The following is a 13,724-nucleotide window of genomic DNA, read 5'->3' on the forward strand; positions in this document are numbered from 1 at the left end:
ATACACACAGCAGAGAAACAAGTGCATAACCACAAGACACAAACATAAACTTGATTAGATCCAAGTTAGTCTATGAAATGAGCATCCATAAAAAAACTTATTATTCAATCATGGTAAATAAACCAAGTATGCAGTATTTAAGCATGTATATGAGCATGAGCAACACTGGTGTGTGTGGTGTACAAATGTGATGATTGTGCAGACACAGCAAAACACAATGTAATCTATGAAATCCATAGAAACACAAGTAACTGTCCCTAAAACAATTTTCTATAAGGATGACATGCACAACACAACACAAACTTGATACACTACTAAAAAATGAGACTCAAACATGAACACATGTATAACGAGCAGCATATTATCAATATCAACAAAACACATTCAATCAAACTCAACAAAAATATACCCAAACCATATTCGTAACACAAGTTTTTGAAACTTCATCAAAAACCCAAAATCCAAGAAATTAAAAGGCATAAATATGAAATACTCTGAGAAAAATGAAAAACCTTTTCGTGAAGCTTGAAGTTTGAAGATGATGAAAATGGTGGATTTTTAAGTGAAACACGGTGAGTTTGTGAGAAGGAGACAATGAACAGTCACAATGTGCGAGGGAAAACTGAAAAGTTTTTGAAAACTGCCCTAAAAATAACCTTCAGTGTGCAAAACACGCGATTTTCGCAACTGGATTGAGTCGCGAACAAGTCACTACAGCAAGCCGCCAAAAACCCTTGTGACAGAATTTTGAGAAATTTGTCAAAATGTTTTTCACGACTGGGAGTTCCACCCGCGAGGGAGTCACAACAGGAGTCGCCAAACTCTCTGAGTAAACTCGTGATTGGAGCTTTCACTCCCAAGGAAGTCGCCAAAATGAGTCGTGAGAATTTTAAAAACCCAGATTTTGAAAGTTTTTCTAAGTCTTTTTCGAGACTGGGGCCATGACCCACCAGAGAGTCACCAGGAGCTTCTGTGTAAGCTCGTGACTGGCTTGACTCGTGAGGCAAGTCGCCAAAGCAGGATTACACAGTTTTTGAAATTTTTCAAAGCAAAAATACTTTCCAAAAACAAACAAAACTCTCAAAAATATTTTTGTGTTTGATCAACATATAATTGAGCATGTGCAACATATTTAATCATGTACAATCACACAAATGAATAAGGCATTCATTGAACATAGACGTGTGATGTGTGTGGGTACCAAAGATGAGATGATTTTTAGTCTAAAGTGAAGTTTCAATGATCAATTCAACCAAGACATACACAATTAGCACGAGGAAAAGTGACCAATCTCAATTATAGAAATATGCATATATGACTTCTCACAAAACTTGATTACATAATTTTGAAGCTTTTCATTTGGCTTCATACACATCATATGATTTGATCTTTTATAATCAATACATCTCATTTTGAGATCGATGCCTGAAATTTTTAATATTTCAATTTGATGAGTAAGCCTTTGGCTTCTTGGGCATCAAATTTTTTTTTATAAAAGTCGCTTTCCGGCAGCTCATTATCTCTTTTCATTTTGAGGTTTACATTTGTTGAGCTCTTTAACCCCAAAAAAAAAAAAAAAAAAAAAAAAAAGAGTGGGAAGATATATAGGCATAAGTCTATGCATGTTTCAAGATCAACAAAACCATTGACTAATCATTCATAACAAGTTTGAAGATCTATTTACAACAGTCACATAGATTTCAAGATTTTTCCCACAATGATAAGAGTGCATAAAGAACAAGCTACGCTCATAAATGCATCAAGCCATTATTACAAATGTGCAAGGCTAAACATGCTTGTAGCAATACACAAAAATGTCGATCAAACTTTTAGGATTTTCTACTTTTTTTGTGTTTTTGGATTCTTGACACAAAAACAAGTAAAGATTGACCAAAACAAAGGTAAAAACATTCAAAGCAAAAAGAAGCAAACAAACACAATTTTCAACACATGTTGGAATGATAACAAAAAGCACTCAACCAATCAAAGTCATAAAACATAGGAAGTATTAATGCATGGACATGTTGTGATGCTTATGCATGAGTACCCTTCTTCACCCACACGACACTTCCGTTTGGGGTGATATCCCTAGAGGATTGGTTACCATTGTTCTGAAGCTTGTCAAACAGGTGGTGAAAACATCAATCATCTTCATCACATCCCTCATTTCGGGATTACTTTCTTGACCTATAGGTTGCTTAGCAGTCCAATTTCCTTTGCCATGTCTTGGTCCTCTTGACCTTTGAGCACTTGAATTCTTCAATGCTTTGAGCTTATGACAATTTGGTCTGGTGTGTCCAGAAATTCCACAATGATGGCAGAAATGTTGAGTTCTAGGACTTCTTTGTGACTTTGGGGGAGATTCCCTTTACCCTTAGATTTGACCACTGATTGATTAGGAGGCTTAGTCAAAAACCTTTGGTTAGTCACATTCTGCTTTTTTTTCCGGCTTCACTTTCTCAACAATTGAAGTTTCTGCCACTTCTTCCTTAGCTTTCACAAACTTCATTTTCTTGGATATATTAGCCGTCGAACTACTCTCTCCGGTGTATCCCAATCCGCTTTTGTTGGAGAAAGGTTTTTGGTGAGCAAGCATTTCATCAAACTTCTTGGAGGAGACCCGCTCTACTTAAGCATTGGCTTGAACCACCTCAAGCTCAAGAAATTTTATCTTTGAGTAGGCTTCAGTCAGCTCTCCATTCAGCATCTGGACTTCACACTTAGTCTCCTTGTATCGGACTAAAAGACTCTTGTAGTCTTGTTCAACTCTCTTCATTTCTTAATGGCTGCGTTGACCACTTTTGCATATTCACCGGTCTTCTCAAGGAGGGAGTTGTAGGTCTCTTGTAGTCCCTCTGTTCTTTCATCTTCCTCATCATCAGATTCTTCTCCTACTCCCACTGACTCCAATTCAGTATGCTCACCAAGCTCTTTCATCAGCACACTTAGCTCATCCGAAGATTGCACAGGAGCAATGGTCATGAATGCAGAGAAGTTTCCCTCTCGAGCTGATGTGAATACTCTAAGGGGGCGTTTGGTTCGTCGTAATGTTACATTATACTGTAATATTATATTGTTGTAATTTTACATTAATGTAATCTTAACACAGGAATACAACATTACATTTTTTTAGGAAGGTGATGAGATTAAAATTTTAATCTCATCACCTTCCTAAAAAATGTAATGTTGTATTCTTGTGTTAAGATTACATTAATGTTAGAAAAAGTAAAATAAACCAAAAACTTTAATGTTACATCATCGTATCATTTTAATCTCATCACCTTCCTAGACAATGTAATGTTGTATTCTTGTATCCTAAACAATGTAATGTTGTATTCCTGTGTTAAGATTACATTAGTGTTAGAAAAAGTAAAATAAACTAAAAACTTTAATGTTATATCGTCGTAATGTGCATCACATTGAGGGTACATCATAGCGAACTAAACGCTCCCTTGGAGTATCCACATCAAGCTAGTCAAACTAGCAATATGGTAAAAGAAAAAAAAAGAAGAAGCTAAATACCCCAAAAACAGCAAGCACCAGGGTCAATTAATTGTTTAGTATTCAAAATAACAAAGGAATAGTAGGTCGATACCTCTATTGAGTTACTGTTTATTAACAAAGTTATATGTATCTATATATATATATATATATATATATATATTCTTTTCTTTCTCTCTTTCTCATTTTGGTGTGCAACTCCGAAGATCGTTCCATGTACCCCGATTTGTTTAGAAGGTACATAATTATAGGTCGTGTACCTAGTAAGGATCATCCTATTGGTGGTTATCGTTTTATGAACAGAGATAGCAAACAAAGCCAACAACGTAGGGACAATGTGTACTATAACAAGCACATGCCGATAACATAGCTAGCGACAACAAAGTGTTGATTTGAAATCATGTTCCAATGCAAGATGAGAGACAAGGGGTGTTGAAAAGAGGCAACCTTGAAGCAGTTACTTCAAAATTTGTGAATTGCACCATTGCTTAGGGCATGCACATCAGTGAATGCAAAAAATTTATAAATTTGCATATCTAAAACCTTTTTTATTTTTTTATTTTACATTCTCATTTTTACAAAACATCCATATCAGTTGATCTATTATACACTTTTATTCAAGAAAATATTCATCTTCAAATCAATCCACACCCAACCAGCCATCACCATCAACCCACCCACCCAGCCACCACCATCAACAATGCAATTCCAAATCCAAATTTTTTCACATTTTTCAAGAACTACAATCCGGGCACCGAACAAACCATTTTCATTGCATTACAAGCACACTAGGTTTTCTCAAACCAATTCTTTCCATCTTCTTGGATATGTGAGTATCCTATTTGCCACTTTTTTTTTTTGTTGCAAAAGTTCAATATACTTTTTACTTCTTATTAACTATTGCTGTTTTATTTTTTATTTTTTTATTTAGCAATATTTTCAACAATCCCCCATCTCACTTCCCCCCCCCCCCCTCTCTTAATACACACACACGTGCACAATATTTCAGATCCTTATGAATATAGTATTTTCATGGCAAAAAAACCCCACACAATAGTAATATATTAATTTTTTTGTGTTTTTCTATGAAAGGTTTTTCACATGAATCAGTTATTGTTATAATTATTTCATAGTCAGAATTTCATTTAGCATTCATATGAAACAATTTTTAGTTGTTAAATGGACCCCAAATTATTAAAAAAAAAGTTGAAAATTATACTCTGAACATTTACGAACCTAAACTCAAAGTTCTAAACTTAAATAATATTAAACTCTAGATTTTATTATGTAATTATTCCAAGATCTATGTTACCTTTGAGGGCTTTAGTCGAGGCAATGTAGGCTTTTTGCTTGTATAACTTGATCCAAGGATCCAACTCAAGCTAAGATGGAGATTTGTTGATGTGGCTTGTGGCTTCAATTGTGTCACCTGAAAGTTGGCAAACCTTTAGCTAAATTCCACCATGTGCTGAACATGTATTCAACCTTTTAACTAGTACTGCTACGTGCGTGTTTTTATCAGGTATCTTATTGTGTGCTAATGTTTAATAGAGAGTGTTCTTTGGGTATGTTTGGACTTCGATTTTCTTAAGAGAGCGTTTATGCCAATATTGTAACCTTCCATATTCATAGTGGAGTTTTCTCCTTGTTGCCGCTTGTGAACATAGGTATCATGCATGCCTACCATGAAACTCCACATGTTCTTTGTGTGTACTTACTGATTTATTTGTTCTCTTTGTTATTAGTAGTTTGAAACTTCACTATATTATTGCACAAAATTTATTTTTTCCTTTCCCCAATATTAATTTAAGGCATGGGAGTTATGGACAAGTGACAGGGGATCGGACTTGGTGGATCCACTACTTGATGATGTATCCTCTATCCGTGTGGCATTGAAATATGTTAACATAGGTCTCCTCTGTGTTCAAGAAAATGCAACGGATAGACCTAAAATGTCTGATGTTTTTGCAATGCTTAGCAATGAAAACACAGCTCTACCTTATCCTAAACAACCTGCTTCTTGAATATGAAAAGTGTGATGAAGGCAAAAACAGATAATAGCAGGACAGAAATTTGTTCTGTGAGTGATGCAACTGTTTCAATTATGGAAGGCCGGTAACATTCTTGAATTAAAGCCATAAGCATTAGTAAATCATCCAAAAACTTTCAATTTCTTTGCCTATGGCCTAACAACATTATTCAAATGTATTATGGTTCTGACATGTATCATCAAAAGATCCGTTGGTACCTGACATTCAAGAGATTACTTCTCGCATTGCTCTGTTGGAGACAAGCATGTCTAAAATGAAATTTAAGGTCTTTCTGTCACTTCGAAGTGGCAATGCTAATATTGGAAGCTATATTATGCTGGAGAACATATATTTTAGTTTTTGTTACAACCCTACAACAAACTATTTTTGAGTGATTTTGAGTGACAGGACAATTTTGCATTTGAGTAATAAACTGTCTCATAAATGAATGTTGATAATCTAGAAGCTTTGCAATAATATTCCAGAGAAATGTTGTGAATAAGAATATTTTAGATTTGCAAGTTTTTATGTAATTCCTTGCTGGAAAGCTCTCTTGGCGGATAATAGTTGGGACACTCCAAAGGAGGCCTTAACATAACATACAGTAACAATTTAACCCAAAATTTTGAGACTGTGTTATGTTCAAATAATGTTATATCAATATCTCTAGTTTTTTTTTTCTTTCTTTTTTCATGTGGGACTTCCACACTTGCATTTGTATCTAACAATCTTCTCCACACATGTCATTATCTCTTTGTTGTATTCCAGACTTCTTGATGGGTCACACATAAGTTCAAATAGCACAACTTGGTTTTGGATTTTTTCCTTGGCCGTGTTTTTTACTTCACCTGCATAGCCTCTCATATGAGATCCATGAGAACTAAAAGCTCAGAATTGTGTTAAAAACACGAGCTGTTTAAACCCCAAAACAAAAATACGGCACGGTTGATTTTACTCTAACTTAAATTAAGTGCGGAATACAGTAAATGCGAGCGAATAAATAAAACAACAATTCTAAGCCATATTCAACAAAGCACAGCAGTAAAATGAAAGTTATAAGAGTAGGGAAGAGAGATGCAAATACAAGATAACACGTCGATGTGTTATCGAAAAGGAAACCAAAGAACTCAGCGAAAAACCTCCCTGTGGCCCTCCAAGCGGTAAATCGATCCACTAGAAAATAAGTTAGGATACACGAATAGCAAAAGACTCTCTAAGTCTAGTCTACCTGATGCATCTAAGCCCTCCAAGCTCCTACTCCAACAAGGCTTCCTGATCCCGCAATGCGCCCTATTGCATCCACCAAAGTTTGGCTTCTTTCAATACTTCCCAGAAGCACCAAAACACATTGGGCACTCAGTATGGGTGTGGTAAGTGTTTGATCTATCAACCTCTCAAGGATTTAGAAATAGAGAGGTAAGAGTAAAGGAAAACCACAATGCATAGTGTGTAGAATTGTGGGTATGACAATCTCACACTCTCAAGGGTTGAGGCTAGGGTTTTCTCTTCTGAAAAACTATCTACTCAATATGTAGGTAATGATGGTATATATAGTGTGATTTTGAATGTAGTGGAGCAGATAAGACAAAACAGCAAAACAGCAAAACAGATTGTCTCGCGGGAAGGCCTTACTCGTGAGACACTCGCGAAAACCAGTTGTCACCATCTGCTATGACTCTTAGCATTCCAGTCATGTGCAGGGCACATGCATCATTTTGAGGGATGCTTAGTCGCGAGCTACCTGCTAGAAAACTTCTGTTTTCACATACTTGAGCCTTCATACTCTCTCTCTCTATCACACAACCCTTACAATAAAATCCCACATAAATTATAGGTATAAAAGATTGAACAAAATTACAATAAAATTTAGCACAAAATTAAACCCAACACAAAACAATTGTAAATCACAACCTTACAAGAACCACATAAAAACCGAAGTTGAGAATATCATTAATAAAATTTCAGTGTAATTTTTCTCTTCTCAAGTGGATTCAAGTAACAGCTCCTAATGGACTTAAGGGTTTCATTAAAGTTAAAATTAGATCTAACATCTATCATGCTTTCCATTCTACATCACGATCTCTTAAGTCTTAACGAAGTAAAAACAATCTTTGATATACTATTTTAACTTTTGGTCGAAGGAGATAAGGTAGGAAAGGAGTGACACAGGTAGGTTCATAAATTCCGACGGGTTTGAAAAAATATGGCCTCATATTTTCCCTTTCTATATTTAAATTTCCTTATACATTTTATTTTTTGATGATAGATAGGCGACACTTTCAAAATATATATAAAAAGATAGAGAAAGTTAATGGACACAAGTTTTATGCCACAGTTCTAAAAGATGTGTAAACTTAAATAGGAAAAAAAAAGTAATGGGTTTATGTGAAAATAATAATTTACTAATCATAATTACATATGTTATCAAGTTATAACAATATACGTGGTCTTTGAAGAAGTGGAAAAGCTATCACTAATAATTATAGTAAGATTTAGATTAGAGTTTGATTACCTTCGTTTTACCAAATAATATCAAATCAATTCATTTAAAAAAAAAATCATTTAAATTTATATGTGTGTGTGTTTCTAAAAAAAATAAAAATTCATTTAAATTTTCTTCTTTAATTTAATAGAGTTTGCAACAGTTGTGGAGAAATCAAATATAGCTTTGTCTCTGTCAGTGACAGGGTCCCAGGGAAGACAATGGTGAGGAGAAAAATACAATTTTGGCTGTGGAAAGTTTGAGTATATAATCAGTTAAATAGACATTGTAGTGTGATTTGGGTATAGCATTTTCTTGGTAGTTTCTGAGACAAAAACTCGTGATTTGGGTTATGATAGAGAAAGCAGGTGCATGTCATTTTCACTTCACTGGAAAAGCTCAATGACTTGGAAGTTAGAATTATGATTACTTTGACTCTCATTTTCCTATCAAATTAATACTATAGATAATTCCTTCGTAGAAATCCGTGGTTCCGTCGCTGTCCACCACTTTTTTTCCTTTTCAATTTGATTTTTTCAAATAAAAAAGAGACGTAATAGAAGGAAATGAGAGCGTACTAGGTTCTTTCTTCTTCTTCTTCTTCATTTTTTTGTTTCAATTGCAAGACGGAAAATCAAACGACTGACACACGTTGGCCGAGCCATATAATCAAGCAAACAACTTGCATACTTAGAGCAAAACTATTTCTGGACTTTTCCACCAAACGACTCATCCGTGACAATCTGGAACTCAAAATATAAAATTGAAGCCATTTGCAGTCAGTAAAACTCACAAATTGGTGCAATTAAATTTTCATTTGACTTGTCCCCTCAAGGATTCAACATGTCAACTGAATCTTCGTATGGCTTAAGCTAACTCTGCCTTAATAAAACTCCAAAAATTTTAATAAAAAAAAAAAAAAACCTTTTTTTAGGCTCAAATTTTCTCAAATATATGTACATCAGTTTGATATATCAATATAATTATTATATTATTGTGTTTGGTCATGTTGCAAGATGTGTATTTATAAGTTCACATGTCTTACTCAAAATTTACGGGAATTATAACTCATTCGTTCACATATATATATATATATATATATATATATATCATTCTCATGTGAAAATTGTACAATACCTAGGTATAATAATGTCCTCCTCTCACATGAATAATGGATTACATTGAATTTAATTAATAAGAAATATTATGATGTGAGAGAAGACTAAGTCATTATTGTACTCTGAGAATATCATATACATACCTTATTGTTGTGACTTGTATTTGAATGGTAAATTATGGGAAACCTAGCTACATTAATTGATATTTTTTAAAAGAAAAATGCAAAGAATTCAAAAAAAAAAAAAAAAAGCCTTTTTTATTGATAGGCCAAAGGAATTTATTTAGAATGATGACTCAACTACTATAAATTTGACTACATAAGCATTACAAATTGATGTATCAATGTTAAAACACAACAAATTAGTAATTTAATAATTTTATTTATTATATTGTTGATGTGTTACCAATCACATTGATTGGTAAATCAGTTTGTAAATATTTTGTAATAGAATTGGTATTTGTTTTGGTATTTTATTTATTTATTATGTTATTATTGTGACACTAACCATATTCAGTTCATTGTCACTTTAGTCTGTAACTTTTTAGTAAAATTAGTGGCAATTTTAGCATTTTTGTTGTTGATATTTTGTTAATACTAAATAAATAATTGTTTGCATTTAAAAATAAAAATCGTTTATACTTTGGTCCCCTAATGGCAATATGCTAGTTCTCTCTCTCTCTCTCTCTCTCTCTCTCTCTCTCTCTCTCTCTCTCTCTCTCTATATATATATATATATATAAATGCAGAAGTACAATTTATGCCCTATCAGTTTTGTAAATTGTCACTTTAGTCTGTTAATCTTAGTAGTCCAAGGTTATAACATGTGATGCATTCTTAGAAAATAAATCTAACATACAATCAAGAATGTAAAGAAAATGATTATGTTCTTAAGTTAAAAAATGAATTAAATATTTGTCAATTTACACAAACAATATTACAACATGTTCATATTCTAAATTACATTAATCTTGAAATTTTACATTTTTTTTTTCTAAAGACACGCAAATAATTGAATCTTATTCCTGAAATATTATAATAGTAGTAAAAATAAATTTTGATTAAATATTTCAAAATAAGTTTATAGCATACACGAGCATTGTGTAGGACATCGGTTAGTCATGATATAATAGAAAATTGTACCACCAACGCACAGATAGAATTCAAATGAACCTAGCTAGAAATCATCTAATTGTATTTGCATTTCCAACTCCAGGAAAATACAACGAATGAATTTTAGGTCTAAGAGGAAGCCAGGAGAAAGCCAGTCATACAGGTACTGTAGGAAATATGTGGCTCTATTCCTTTATCTCATTTCAAATATACCTAGACCAAGAACAATGTCCTTTAGTTTCAACCCTTCAAGTACACCTACCTAGCCCCAACACCCATCTAATCCTACCCTAAACCCCAAATTCACCCAAAGAGTTCTATCTAACCAGAAACATGTGATAAGCAAGGTAGTTAGGATTGAGATCCTACATAGGATTGGTGAGAGGGTTTTGTGGATCAGATAAAGAATTGGGAGATTCTTTCCGTTAAAGAACATAATGAAAAATCATTACTAATAATAATATATATTAAAGAATCATAAAAAAAAAAAATAGTAAAGTTGACACAAATTACTCATAAAATGCACTAACTACTTAGTACCAAATTACAAATACAAAAATAAATGACAAACTTCAAATTTCAAACTCACAAGTTCCAAGTTATACACCAAAAATATATAAAAAGTTCCAAATTAACAAATCTATCATTGGCTACAAAATGAAAATCTTCCTAGTTCCAAAGTTACAAAGACTTTGCAAATGTTTCAATTTTATTAAGATAATGAGAAATGTCAAACCCTAAAAACCATTAAGTACAACTTGATTAATAGGGCTAAACAACCCTATTCTCACCATATATAGATATATTAAAAATAATTGTAATAACTTTAGTGGATGTTAGTTTTGTCATTCTATGAGGTAGGACCATAAAGGTTGCGTGGAGTAGGATCATGGAATCTTACATTCCAACATCCAAGATCGTGATCTCATGCAGATCTTACCTCATAAAAGATTTTATACACAAATCTGGATCTTTTTTATGGGATAGGATCTTATGATCTTAGGATTATAAGATACGGGATTCTCTTTGTAATGTACACATTTTGATTACTTAAAATTTTTCTTATAGATTTTGAGTTGGATTTGTAGTTAACTTTTTTGTTTAGGCTTGGTGCATTACAAAGAGGTCCCCTCTTCTCAACAATGTCCAACTCTCTATTCACAATCAATGTAACCATTTTCCTTTTATGTAATAAAAGAATTGTTTGTTTTTAGCTTGCTAAGTTGCTAGGTTCTTTTTCTATGGTCATAGGTTTAAATGTTGTGCTTTGGCTGAAAGCCGAATACCTGGAAGAGGTAGGCGATTCGAAAGCTACTAAATGAATTTTCAGAGAACAAGAGTAGTAAAGTCGCTTTGGAAGAACCATGATTTTCTTAAAGTCAATCAATGTCCATGTAACTAAATTTCAATAAGCAATGAGTAAAATGTATAAATTGTTTTGCTCATAAGTGTTTCATTTTTTTTCCCTCTGACTTCTCCGTGAGATGGGAATTTGGCATATAGTTACAAATTTTCCGAGAAAATTAGCCCACTAAGAGTTGCCATTTCCGTATTGCACATGTATGATATTCCAATTATGTGATTTTTTAGAAATTAAGATGATATTCCAATCAGTACCTCAGCATAATGAAGCGATTCTTCATTATTCCATGGTATCACAAAAACAAATGTTGGTGTCAAACCAGATTTAGCATACGAGCATATGCATGATCTAGATATTTACATAACTTACATAACTTTTTTACAAAAGCATAGACTGTATGATAAATTGCAAACTAAATCATGTTCAAATGTACACATCTAAATGTTGCTTTGACCATGGTGTCATTTCTCTTTCCTAGAACAATTCAGGTTAAAAAAAATGGACATTTATAAACAGTTTTGTCTTGAATAAGTTTGCATTTTATAGAAGTAAACTGTTTATAAATGGAGTTTATAAAAAGCAAATTTTTTATTATGCAGGTTAACAATTATTAACCGCTTAACTTACAAAATATATATTACATTATATCAATTATCATAATGTTAGAGATACAAACCATTTTATAAAATTTTTTACAAACTGCTGATGTGGTGAGTGATTTTTGATAAATGAAAAACTGATATTAATAATGGGCCTAGATGAAAACCAATAAGAGATTGGTCATATCAACATTTTGTAAAAATATTATAAAATAGTTCGTGGCTGTAGCATTACTCATCAATTATACTCCATTAGAAAAGTAATTATATAATTTTGAGTTTAAGACTAATTCATATAAGTTCCATGTACTTGTTTCTTCTTTCACTTATCAATAAATAATAAATAAATAAAAACAACGTCAAAATTTCTCGCGCATCGCGCAGGTTTACGGCTAGTTCCTATTAAATACAGAAGCAAAAACAAAAAGAAAAAAAATTCTAGCTCCCACTTAAACGTGTGACAATGCACATTTCTTTAATGGTTTCTATTAAAAAAATGTTAATATTTTTAGTGAAATATATTGAGATGCGACAAGCTAGAACTCTCTTAATATCAAGAAATTTTAAAAAAAAAAAAATAGAGAAAACTATAGTAAACTTTATTGGATAATATTAACATATACAATGGGAAAGAGAAAATATAGGCATTCTTTAATACCAAAACAAAGCCTTTTTCTCTTTGGCAAAACTTTTATAGGCATTCTTTTATACGAAAACAAAGTCCTTTTCTCTTTGGCAAGACTTATAAGTGTTTAAACAAACATGAATACAAGAATTGCAAATACAGTGAAAAGAAGTTTGCATTTTTTTTTTTTTTTTTTGGGAAAACTTTAGCCTCGTTGAGTGGGAGGAGGCTGTAACTTAGCCACCTCCATAGTCTCCACAATCACTTTATCAGTAGTTCCAGGTAGGAATTGCATTGTCTGATGAGCAGTTTTAGACCCTCCATCTTGTGAAACATTGAAAAAAGGACGTTTTTTGGCATCATACCATTCTGAGACCAGCAGAGTTAAAGAAGACTCACGGATTAAACATCTCCATTTTGAATGTCTTGCATCCACATGTTTACCACGGGCCAAAGAAGAAGGCCCATTTACTAAACAAACATCCACATGAAAATGTTAATTAAGCCTACTATACAATTCCAAATTGTGGGGTGCCCACCTTTCAATCACATTGTCGCCCTTTCACATCCATGCGACATTTGCAAAAGAGTATAACCAATGCCATAGGAATTCTTGTTCGCAGGAGAAAAAAAAAGTGGAATTTTCTAACAAGCAAATCAATGTTAAAGTGTGCTAGTCTTTCCTCATTTTAATGCGACAGAACAACCATTTGCTTGAGTCAATGCATGACCTTCCATGTCTTAGTCTTTGATCATTATAATGTTTTTTATGTGGAAGTTATTGAGCCTACCTTCAGTTGCGGAAGTAACCAATAAATTTCCCATTTTACTTTTTAGGAAATGCAATGAAAAAAAAAAAAAAAAAAACTTATTTTGACAGTTTTTTTTTTTTTT

Source organism: Castanea sativa, chromosome 6 (genome assembly GCF_040712315.1).
Source record: "Castanea sativa cultivar Marrone di Chiusa Pesio chromosome 6, ASM4071231v1".
Taxonomy (NCBI): domain Eukaryota; kingdom Viridiplantae; phylum Streptophyta; class Magnoliopsida; order Fagales; family Fagaceae; genus Castanea; species Castanea sativa.